This window comes from Trichosurus vulpecula, chromosome 3, assembly GCF_011100635.1.
Source record: "Trichosurus vulpecula isolate mTriVul1 chromosome 3, mTriVul1.pri, whole genome shotgun sequence".
NCBI lineage: Eukaryota > Metazoa > Chordata > Mammalia > Diprotodontia > Phalangeridae > Trichosurus > Trichosurus vulpecula.
In genome coordinates, this window is record NC_050575.1 from 22,939,483 (window position 1) to 22,952,464 (window position 12,982).

A 12,982-nucleotide genomic window follows, 5' to 3' on the forward strand; every position below is an offset into this window, starting at 1 on the left:
AATGCAGCTATGTAACCTCCTGAGAAAAGCTACGTAGTAATAGCAGGAAAGTTTGACTGATACAGCCTTCAGCCATGCTTCTTACTGATGGAGGGAGCACCTCCATAAGCCTGCTGCTGCCAATGAGACTTTAATCTCATGCTTCAGAAAGATAAGAATTCATGGACTCCATACCTGCATTGTCCCAGTTCCCAGGGAACTCCTTTCCTGGCACTGAATGGATCTTTGCCGGGCTCCAGCCTTAGAACTACCACTGATTTCAAGCATCAGCAGTCCAAGGAATGAGCCCTTTATCAATAGACACAGAGGTGAAAGTCCTCATCTAGAAAGAGAAACCTCTATAAAAGATCATTCATTCAACCATTGTCTAGTTGACATCCAGGCCAGACACTGGTCAAGAACAAGACACTCCATTTCTTGGGTCTGGGCCATTACTGGGAGGTCCAGAAAAGTGGAATGATTTGCTTAAGTTCTAGACTGTGTCCATGTACCAACCATGTCCCCCATGCCTGCAATGCTCTCCCTCCTCTGCTCTCACTGTTAACCTCCCTGGCCCAGCTAAAATCCCATCTCCTAGCCTTCCTTCACAGCTCTTTATTCCAGTGTTTTCTCTCTTTTAATTATTTCCTATTCCTGTATATAGCTTGCTTTGTATATGCTTGTCTGCGTGTTATTTCTTCCATTAAATTGTAAGTCCTTGAGGGCAGGGACTGTCTTTCACATCTTTTGGTAATCTCAGCACTTGGCACAGTGCTTGGCACATAGTAGGTGCTAAATGTTTATTGAATGAATGAATGAATTATTCAGTACCAACTGTGTGTAGAACACCATTGTTAAGTTGTTCAGTAGTGTCTGAATCTTCATGACCCTGTGGACCATAGCACACATTGTAATACTGTCCATGGGGTTTTCTTGATGAAGATACTGGAGTGGTTTGACATCTCCTTCTCCTGTGCATTAAGGCAAACAGAGGTTAAGTGACTTGCCCAGGGTCACATAGCTAGTAAGTATCTGAGGCTAGATTTGAATTCAGGTCTTGATGCCAAACCCAGTGTGCTAACCACTGAGCCACCTAGCTGCCTTCTGTGCCATGCTAGGTGCCAAAGCATTGCTTAGCAGTCTTGTATTTACCTCGTACCTTTGTTTTAAAATATTCCTAATATTCGATGTACAGAATACTTTTTCAGGTATTTGGAAAGTGTTCCAGTCAGGTCCTGGGTCTTTCAGATCAAATCAACTGAAACCCAGAGATATTTCTAGTGTCGCACAGGTTCTCATCCCCCATCAGCTGAGCTGAGCTCATTTTTTTCATTGCAAAATTTTGGAGCTAGATTTCCTAATTTTCACTACGGGTCACTTTCCACCACATCACACCTGAAGAAATGCAGACATTGATTTAAAACTTGTTAAAAACATTTTTATAGAGACTGAAAGGTTTCGGGCATAGTAACAATCTCTAACATTCATGTCATGCTCTAAATTTTCCAGAGCCCTTTACATACATTTTTGTCTCACTTAATTTTCACAGCATCCATGAGAGGTAGGAACACTAGGTATCATTGTCCTCATATTACAGATGAGGAAACTAAGGCACAGAGAGATGTAAGGCCTTATTTGTGGTCCCACAGTGTCAGAAGCAGCGTTTGTGCCCAGGTCTTGTCAGATTTCAAGGCCAGTGTTCTTTTTAATATAACATTCTGACTCTCAGGAATGTGAGTCCTTTTTTTTCAGTTAATACAACTGAGGCTGCTAGTCTAGGGGAGAGAAGGCTGGAAGATGAGTGATTGTCTCCACCAAAAACAGGACAACAAGCAGAAAGTTCAGTTACCGGACAAGGGGTTTGGATTAGACCTTGGAAAGAAGAGAGTCATTACCAAGTCTGACTGAAAAGGGAACAAATTTCTTTTTGAAATGGTCTGAGTTCAGTCCTGACTACAGATAGCAATAGATTAGAGATTTCTTGTCATTCTTCCCAGGATCTGGCCTTTACACGTAATCTGCTCAGCTTTACAGAAAGTTTATGACAGCCCCTCCCTAAATATAATCTCCTCTGTCACCCTTTTCCTGTCTCTGTCTCTACATTTGCCTATTTCTGTCTCTTTCCAACTCTCTTACTCTCTCTGTCTCTGTGTCTCTGTCTCTCTCACAAGGGGTGTGTTGTGTGTGTGTGTGTATGCACACGCACGTCTGTGCATTCGCACACACACCCTCATAAACACATGCACTCTTAAAAGTGATGTCTAGACTTTAGGGACTGAGTAAGGGGAGCTCTGACAGCCTTTTTTTTAGTGAGAGACCTGCTAAAAGAGTAGTTATAGTAGGGAATAGGAGAGCCTAGGGATCATTGTGACTAACAGGCCAACTCAGTCATTTTATAGATGGGGAAACTGAGGCTGAAAGGAGGGAAGTTTTTTGACCTTTGATTTCTTCCACCTCCCTAGACTTCAGTTTCTTCATCTGGGAAATAAAGGACATATTCTAGGTGACTAGGAAGCATATGGAATAGGGAATAGAGTGCTGGGGCAGCTAGGTGGCACAATGAGTAGAGCACGGGCCCTGGAGCCAGGAGGACCTGAGTTCAAATGTGGCCTCAGACACTTGACACTAGCTGTGTGACCTTGGGCAAGTCACTTAACCCCAATTGCCCCGCCTTCCCCTCTCCAAAAAAAGGGAAGAGAGTGCTGGACTTAGAGTCAGGAGGATCTGGGTTCAAATTTGATCTTTGACACTAATGGCGTGACTGAGCAATAACATAACTTCTCTATAACTTACCTTATCTGCAAAATAAGGGGGTTGAACCAGATTGCCTCCATAGGCCCTTTTAGCCCTAGATCTTTGACCCTCTGGTCATCTGATCTCTGTGGCCTCTTCTAGTTCTGACATTTTTTAATTCTAAGACTAAAATATTCCTACAGACAAAGATTGGTCCCCAAAACCAGCAGAATAACTCCAAGGTGTAGCTATCTGAAAAAAGAATGATTTCTGTGCTTTGCTCTTTCTTGGCCCAAGATGAGATAAAACAGATTACCCCAATTTTTCCAACATGAAAAAGTAATATTCTGATGTTCACAGAAAGCTGGCTGCTGAATTTTCTACTCAAGTCCTATAGAGAGTACATTTCAGACATATCAGATCAGTAATTTCCCTGCTTTGTTTTGATTTATTCTTTCTCGGTTCTTTTTTGCTAAAAGGAAGGGGCCTATTCTTGGACCCTTTGTTAATCAATGAAAGCAGCAATAGTTTTAAAGTAAGGATTTTAATATCATCTTCCCTTCCAGTGAGTAATACCACCAGGTCTTATTTGAATAGTCCTCCTTTGCAAAATAGCCACAATCTCTCATTTGATCCTTACAACAACTCTGAGAGGCAAGGCAAGGATTTGAAACCCCATTTTATAGATGAGAAGAGAATGAAAAATGGCTTGCCCATGGTCACTTAGCCAATTTAATGGTGGTAGAGTTTGAACCCAGGTCCCCTAACTCCCAGTACCAGGTTTCCTCCCAGAAACAGAAAAAGACTATTTTCTCTGAGTCTAGAAAGGAGGAAAAGTTTAGATAGGGAGAAGAAAACAGGGAGAAGAATTAAACTGAAGGAAAGAAGCATGCTCAGTAGGAGAGAGGGACTAGAGGAAGGAGCCCGAGAATCAAGTTGATTAGGGAAAAGATCGAATGTCTCCTCTTCCCTCAGCCAACTAGCATATGTGAAGTACAGCTCCAGAGTTGCCAATGAATGCCCAATGCAGTGACTTTTCCCCAATCCTCATGCTCCTTGAATTCTCTGCAGCCTTTGACCCTGTGGATCACTCTCTCCTCCCTGCTACTCTCTTCCCTCTAGGGTTTCAGGACACCACTCTCTCCTGGTTCTCCTCCTACCTATCTGACCACTCCTTATTTCCTTTGCTAGATCTTCATCTACATCACGCCTGCTAACAGCGGGGATTTCCCCAAGGCTCTATACTGGGCCCTCTTCTCTCTATACTATTTCTCTTGGTGATCTCATCTGCTTCCATGGTTTCAATCATCATCTCTATGCAGATGATTCTCAAATCTACTTGGCCAACCCTTACCTCTCTCCTGACCTCCAGTTTCACATCTCTGCCTGTTTGATATTTCAGATTGGACAACCCATCGACATCTTAAAATAGACCTGTCCAAAAATGAGCTCATTATTTCTTTCCCCAAACCTTCCCTTCTTTTAACTTTTCCTATTACGGTTGAAAGCACCACTGTCCTCCCAGTTCTCCAAACTCGCCATCTAAGAGTCATCCTCAACTAGTCAGTTTCCAGTCCAGTTGTTTCTACTTCTGTATCATCTCTTGTATATGCCCCCTCCTCTCCTCCAACAGGGCTATGCCTTAGTTTAGGCCCTTATCACCTCATGTCTGTACTTTGTGATACTCTACCGCTTGGTTTCACTACTTCAAGTTTCTTCTCACTTCAGCCCATCCTCCACTTAGCTGTCAGATAGATCTTCAAATCTAACCGTATCATCTCCCCACCCTCCTCCTATTCAGCCAACTCCAGTGGCTCCCTATTACCTCCAAAATTAAATATAAAATCCAGAGGGCAAAGCCCTTCATAACCTCATCTGTCCTACCTTTTTGGTCTTTTTCTATCATCTTCCCTCAACATGCTCTACAATCCAGTGTCACGGGTCTCCTTATTGTTCCTTGTACATGATGCTCCATCTCCTAACTCTGGGCATTTTCACTGGCTGTCCCTCATGCCTGGAATGTGCTCTCCCTCCTCATCCCTGCCTTCTGACTTCCCTTCAAATCCCAGCTTACATCCCACTTCTGCAAGAAGCCTTTCCCAGTCTTCCTCAGTCTTCATGCCTTCCCTCTGAGATTATCCTCCTTTATCTTATCTAAATCATATTTATACATAGTTGTTTGTATGTCGTCTTTTAGACTGTCAGCTCCTTGAGAGCAGAGACTGGACTTTTTTTTTTTTTTGCCTTTCTTTGTATCCACAGCACAGTGCCAGGCACATAGCAAGCAATGAATAAATCCTGGTTGACTGCCTTTCTTTTTGAGGGATATTGAATGTTCTAGTTTTCAAATTTCCCCACCTGTGAAAAGGAAAGAGTTAAATTAGATGATCTTCAAGTTCTCTCTAGCTCCATGATCCTATATTTCTATAACCATGGTACAAAGGACCCAGGTGACTTTGCAGGACATCACACTTATCTTGGCTGCCCTGTGAAGAAATCTACAAAAACCTTTCCTTCAAACAACAAAAGGACTGTCATGAGTTCTCTACTTGTAGGCACATTTGCTCCAATGAACATATCAAAGGAAAATTTTATTAAAGGAATGTAAAAATAACAGCTCTCTGTTCTGCAGATAGATAAAGCACAGCCTTTTGAATTTCTGCCATGTCCCATAGTCAATACTTAAAGAAATTAATTCAGGCTGGTCAGATACTGAAGCTGAAGTTTTACTACATTGGCCACATGATGAGAAGAGGGGACTTATTGGAAAAGACCCTGATGTTGGGAAAGGTTGAAGACAAAAGGAGAAGGGGATGGCAGAGGATGAGACGGATAGAGAGTGTCATGGAAGCAACAAACATGAGCTTGGACAGACTTTGGGAGATGGTGGAAGATAGAAGGGCCTGGAGTGTTATGGTCGATGGGGTCATGAACAGTCGAACACAACTGAACGAATGACTGAACAACAAACCATAGTCTTCTCATGTCTCATCTACCAGGAGTATTCCCTTTTAGTCTCTGGATAATCTTTCCATACCAGCGTCTACTACCACAAAGTCCACTGCAATGCCATGAATCAGTGTAATCATTCTAATGCATAGATCGCCCGCCACTGTCCGATCAGCACTGGCCTAACTGATGTTCCCCTTTCCAGGACGCCCAGGGATTTTGGTGGCTATCTTTATGTTAGCAGAGGAAGCCTGACCGCCTCTCCTGATACAGGGATGATCATATTCTTTCAGTAGGAAATAACCCAGATCTATCAAGGGCTCACATAACTCAAACAAGGTGGGACCCTAACCAGTCAGGGCTCCTTCTGTAGACGTCTATGTAGTTGTTTGTGAGAAGAGAGATTTCCTGCCTTGTCTCATGTCCTGATCTACCATAAAATAGTAACAGCCTTTGATCTGTGCTGAGAGAACATTGATCTGAATTTTGAAATAATACATGCCAAAAGACTGGCTGGATGATAAACAGGCTTTCTCATAAGATTTGTTGATGTGTTGTTTCCGTGCTGGCCTAGAATTCAGCCTATTAGAAGGCACAGTGGTACAGGGAAATGTGTACAGTGGTGTGAAAGGTCCTGGATTCAAATCCAGCATCTGACTCTCACTATTTGTGTGACTTTAACCTCCCTGGGCCTCATCTGTAAATGAGGGGGTTGTACTAGCAGGTACGTTCTAGCTCCAGATCTATATAATCAAATAAGATACTTGTGTTATAGTTCTAGACCTTGTATGGCCAGTGGTTTGGCAGAAGGGTATCTGAAGGCTTCCCCCAGGAGCAAGTCACTTATTTATGAGGGAAGCTATTTTGCTAGAAAACTAGCCTTGGAACCAGGACACCCAGGGTTCAAGCCCCACCTCTGACACATACAGGCTGTGTGTCCTTGGACAAATCGTTTAACCTCTCCATGCTCTAGGCAGCTCTCTTAAGACTTAATTTGTTTGTTTTACATGATTGTCCATGTATAACCTCTTACTGTCTCGGGGAGGGAAGAGGGGAGGGAAGGATAGAGTTTGGAAGTCAAAACTTAAAAAAAAAGTTAAAACAATTGTTTTAACATGTAATTGGGGGGAAAAATTTTAAAAAGGACTTAATGTGTAGATTAAGCTCCTTCTTGGGAGTTCTCTAATACAAAATAAAATCTCAGGTGCATTTCCTAGCTTTATCTTTATCATTTTCACATAGTCTGATGACTACAGCTCTATACATTCAGGTCTGGGAGTCTGAATAAAGAAATCCAGAAGGAAAAAAAATAATCAGGGCAGGGGGGTGAGAAAAAATTTGCTTGTATGGCCACCCAAATTCTGTTGTTATTTTGTCAAAGCTCTGTCTCCCTGTGGTAATCGCTACCTGCTCAGGCAGGGCTCCAGGCTTTGCTTCTTTATCAGTGTATCTTAATGCCATGGGTGCTGGTGAGACCCTAACTGAGTCACTGTACGGCACCAATACGTTTAGCCTCAGATGATTCATTCATCAGTGATGATGGCTTTATTGGGTTTATTCCACAGGCGTGGACAAGGCCAGAGTCGTTGCTAAATTTAATCTTGATGTGTGCATCACCTCTTATACAATGGAGGGGAAGGTGTAATACTCGGGTTGAGGGGGATGAGGTTGACAGGGCTTTTGAGAGAATCACTTTCCATAACAGGAGGCAGTGGAAAGAAACAAAGAGAGAGCTCTCAGAAAATGAAGTCGTAAGTAGAAAAAATTACTTCTGGGATTTCAGGCAGCTTCATCATGGGTCCTCCTTAACTGCTGAGAAATCAGTCGATCTGGGAAAGTTTGTGGAAAACCAGCAACAAGCGATTGGGTCATTTGCCCCATGGTTCTGGGTGGAGAAAAGAGATCAAGATAACAGACTTAACTACTTTTTTTTCATATCAGAAGCAGAGAACAGGTAAAGTCACAAAACACTGGGCCACAGCTCCTTCCTGACTCAGAAAGGAGTCCTCAAAGGGCTGGGGAGCAGATAAGAAGCTAGTGATTTGCTCATTAGCCAGGGAACCATAATTCCTCGGGTTTCATCTCTGGCCGAGGCAAGAGCCTTTCTTGCCAGGGAATCAGTTGAGGGTATGAGCGAATCTCTATTTTTGCCATGTGTATTTTGCCAGAATTAACAAAATATATTTAACATGACAAATGGGTGACAAAGTTTCCCCAGTGATCAGAATGATAAGCTGATAGAATTGATAAGTATTTTAACTCCCTTTTCAGAAAACTAACCGTTACTTGTGCTACTCAGTCAGATGGAAACAAGAACCTCAGGGTGTGAGATCTCCTCTGAAGGGTTCTTTTTTTTTCTTTTTCTTTTTTTGAGCTACTCAATGTGACTGGCCCATAGAATCAGAGGCAAATGTTGTTTAGAGCTTTTTTTCTGAAACTGCTAGTGCCTGAGCCAGCAAACAGAGGTGTTTGGTGAAGAGTTCACCGGAAACTCACTCATGCTCTCACTTCTCACCCAAGACCCTTTTCTGGCTTCCAGTGCAGGCTGCCCAGGGAAGAGGAAGCCCTCTTAGAAGCCTTCTCCTGGCCTTCCCACGCCAGCTCCTTCCCTCCGTCCCCCTTATCCCGGGCTCTCCTCCTGCCTTCTGTCCACGCCACACTCAGGGTTTGCCTTGAGCAGGAGATGGGATTTTAGTCGTGTGGACCGGAAGAAGACACCCAGGTGATGTAGGCTGGTTAGACTAGGCCTTTTTGCCTAGTGGATGGGAGATATGTAGATAGCGAGTAACTGATGAATATCCACGAATCCAGCACCTGACTCCACAGGGATTTTGTCAATGCTCATGTTTAGTTTTATCTGATCTACTTAAGTTTGGTATATTCAAAAGAGGCTCCTACAGCCCGCTGACATTTCTGGCATCAGTTGCAAGCTGTCTGGGATAGGGCCATTGGTCTGGCTAGAGCTGGCCTTCATCACTCTCTGCCAGGGGAGAGACACATCTGGGCTACCCTATGCAAATATCTACAGAAACCTTTCCAAAGCCCCCGAAGGCAGGCATGAACTTTTCACTTGAGACCGTTTCATATGTTTCACTTCATTCCCTATCGTGAGCTGTCTTCTTGATTCCAGAGATCATACCCTGAAGGTTTTAACCCTTTTATCTCCAGAATTTAGCCCCTGATCTCCAACCTACCCCTAGCCTCACCTGGCCACTATTTCAGGCAGATCCCAGTCGTGCCTTACTTCCCTCTCTACCCTCTGGCCATCTTCTCTTCCCATCATCACCCTCCTACCCGGACAGTGTTGAACATACAGTTAGCTTCAGTCGGCTCTGGAGAGTCCATTGTTAAATTTTCAGTGTGAACATTTATACCTCAGAAATTGGCAAATACCTGGGCTTATTTATTGTTTTATTGATTCTCTAAACTTAATAAAATCTTGGAGAAAATGTTAATAAATGTAGTTTGCAGAACTTGTTAAACCAGCACACCTCTGACTACTACTCTCATTCTCCCTGTTCTTCCATTCTGAGACCGTGATCAAATCAGCTCTGCCGTTGTTCCTGGAAGAAGTGTGTCAGTCAGCTCCCTAGTGGCTATACTCTCCACCCTAGAAACTTTTTGGGTCAAAGTACCCCTCTCTGGCCACCATTCTACTGTTTCCTTCTTACAGAGGTTCCCAAACTTATTTGGCCTACTGCCCCCTTTTCAAAAAAAATTAGTGCCCCCCTGGTATTAGAATAGGTTTGACCCTTATTTTTATTCAATACCCCCTAGTTGCACCCAAGGCTGCCACCACCCCTCTGAATCATTCCAGCGCCCCCCAGGGGATGGTATCACCCTGTTTGGGAACCTATGATTTTTATTTATATAAGGTCCTAGGGACAGGCGATGCACATTTAGCACAGGGCTTAGCAAATAGTAAATACTTAATGACCATAAAGTACTAATCAGAAGAAAATAGTTTTAAAAGAATCGAAAAGAAATAACCAATCTGTTCTACAAATAGGCCAATCACGGCAACTTGAATTGCTATAATCTCCTTGTGACCCCAGTGAGTATGGGGATTATCCAGTGGGTATTCCCCTACAGCCTCTGAAGGAAGACTCTTTCCATTTGAGGGTCTTCTGTGATCCACAGACTAATCCCACAGAATCCACCAAACGCACGGGTGGTACCATCAATTGGCACAGGCATTGTACTGTCTTGCTTTCTCTTTTCTGACTGTATCTGTAGATGCCCTATAGGCACTAGCCACCTTTAGGCTCCACAGCTCAGAAGGAATCCTGCCCTTGCCTCAGTCCGGTGCTCTGAGTGACTGTTCTATTTCAGCCTCGGTCTGATTGCATGCGTTCCACCCCCCCACCCCCAACTTAAGGTTCCTTTGCCTTCTTTCCAAGTGTCTTGCTAAATGTGGTGCCAGCCAGTGGCTGAGGAACCAGGGACATCTAGTGGAAAGGACGAGGAAGGGCAGTTGTTGGGGCTATGGGTTAGGTTTAGAATGTACCCTACACCAGTCTTCCTTCACAGGACCACAGGATTCAGTGCTGGAAGATGAGCCTAGAGATGATCAAGTCCAACCCTTGCATCTAACAGGTAAGGAAACTAAGGCCCAGAGAGAAGTGATTCACCTAAGATTGCACTGATAGCAAGTGACAGAGCTAGGATTTGGACCCAGGTTCTCTGACTCCAAAGTCAATGTTCTTTCCCTGCCCCTCAGGGTTCCCCCATCTGTGCTCCCACTCTGAAAAAGGTGGTCCTCGGATGAGCAAAAAAACTGACCGCTATCCCCTTTCTCAGCCTTTTTTCCTGAAGGATCCACATGGAACTTGGTTGCCAGAGTTTCTTACCAGTTTTTTTATCTACTATCACTGTTCTCCCTCTCTTCTAGAAATGGCAGAATGGAAAAATAAAAGTGTTACTGTGCAAGGATCCTCCAGAGTGGAAGCATGTGCATTAGTTCATTAATTTGGTTCATTAAATATTCATTAAGTACCTATTATGTGCAAGGCATTGTGCAACAAGAAGACGAATGAGCTGTTTTTATGGGATCAGTGTTCCTAAAACTCCACTTCCAGTATATTACTCTCCTGCTCAAAATCTTTGATATCCATTACATCCAGAGTAAAATTAAAATTCCCGTGTTTGGCATTCAGGGCTGGACATTACCAGTACAATTCAAATGGCTCACATACTTCAACACGAGCCTTTTGTTTCAGACAGAGTAGTTTCCATACTGTCCCCCACAAAGCATATTTATCCCGTGCCTTTGTTTATAGTGGAATTTTGCTCACGGTGGGGCTCCCTGGAGAGGGAAAGTCTATTCATAGATTTGTTCCAAGGTTTTCCCTGTTGAAATGCTTTGTACTTTAGCCTTCCATGTATACATCCTGCCCATTCTTTGAGATTCGAATTAATCAACAAGAATTTGTCCTGTGCCTACTATGTGACAGGCACTGTGCTGTGTGCTGGGAATACATAGATAAAAGTGAAATTCTTCTTGTCCTGTAGGAACTTAAAATGGGAGGAGGATAGAGAATATGTACATATATGCATATATGCAAAATATACATTGAATAGATTGAAGGTAATTTTAGAGGAAAATCACTAGCAGATGGGAGCATCATGAAATGGTTCATGTAGAAGGTGGTACTTGAATTAAGTCTTGTAGGAAAGGAGAGATTCTAAGAGGAAGAGGTGAGGAAGGAGTGTATTCCAGGCAAGGAACCCAGCTAGTTCAAAGAAGGGGAGGTGGAGTGCCATGTATGAGGTGAAAATAAGTCCAATTTGTGGCATAGATTGTGTGAAGGGGAATAATATGTAATAGTGGGTCTGGTTGCTAGTAAGGATTTTACATGACAGAGGTTCAATCAATCAACATTCATTAAGGACCTACTATGTGCCAGACACTGGGCTAAGTGCAGGTAGCACAAAAAGAAACAGAAAAATAGCCCCTGCCCTCAATGAGATTACAATCTAATGGGGGCAACAACATGCAAACAAATATATACAAAATTCTCTCTCTCTCTCTCTCTCTCTCTCTCTCTCTCTCTCTCTCTCTCCATACACACACACACACACACACACACACACACACACACACACACACATGTTTTTATTGCTGCTTTATGAAGCGTTATTTTTTTACTGGTACATCATCATCTTATGAGTATGTGTGTTGTTTTCCTAACAAGATCATAAGCTCCTTGAGAACAGAGGCACTGTCTTTTTTTGACATTTTCCACAATGCCTAGAAAAATTCTGGGTATACTTTTCAATTCAGTTCAACGTTTATTAAATATCTGCTATGTGCAAGTAAGTTTGCAACTGATTCTCGAAGAGACAGCACAGCTCAGTGGAAAGACCTGTATTGAGTCAGGACCTACCTTTACCAATTAATTCTCTGTGTGACCTTAAATTTCCTGGTGAAGTGGTAAAGTTTCCTCATCTGTAAAATAAGGATTAGACGGTTTCTAGAGTCCCTTTCGGCCCAAGATCTATGAGTGTATGATACTATTATTCTAAAATCCCCTTCCAGTGCTAGATGCTGTAATTCCTTTATGTTATCAAGAATTAAATGATAGCACCTTCTACTTACAAATGCTGGCTGGTCTGTAATATGGTTTGGAGTGTGATGTGCAAACTAAACACATTAATTAGAGCACTAGTTAACATTTTCATTATCATTGTAAGCTCAACTATTCACCTTCTTCCTTCTCCTTACAGCCTTCGCTCTGGCTCCTGGTCACTCAGTGCTGCCTAGTTTCCTTAGCTTTGCCTTGTCTTGTTCACCACTAGTGTCTTGCTGTTGTTTGACTTGCCCCACAGAGATGCAATTTCTCGTTCTCTTAAGAGATGCCGCTAGCTCCTAAGCATCTGGACTAGGAAAGTTCTACAAGGTCATGACTCCTTTATCTCCCAAGTGAGGGTGGCTCCAGGCCATTGATACTCTACGATAACCATTATTCTTTCTCCTACAGAGGTCACACCAGTCTTTTCAGGGCTGAGCCAGGAATGGGGCTGATAGTATTGCAGAGATCTTGGGGGATTGAAGAGGGGCAGAATAGCTCCAAGCTATTTACTCTGTTCTTTAATACTGACTCAGAGGCTGCCTTCTACTTTTGCTGCTCAAATTAGTGTTTTGAATGAGTTACAGTGGATTTGCCGATGTACTCCCTTGTCTCAAACCTCATATATGGGATGTTTCCTTTGTTGTTCGGTCATTTCAGTCCTGTCTGACTCTTTGTGATCCAATTTGGGATTTTCATGGCAAAGATTCTGGAGTGGTTTGCCGTTTCTTTCTCCAGCTCATTTTATAGAT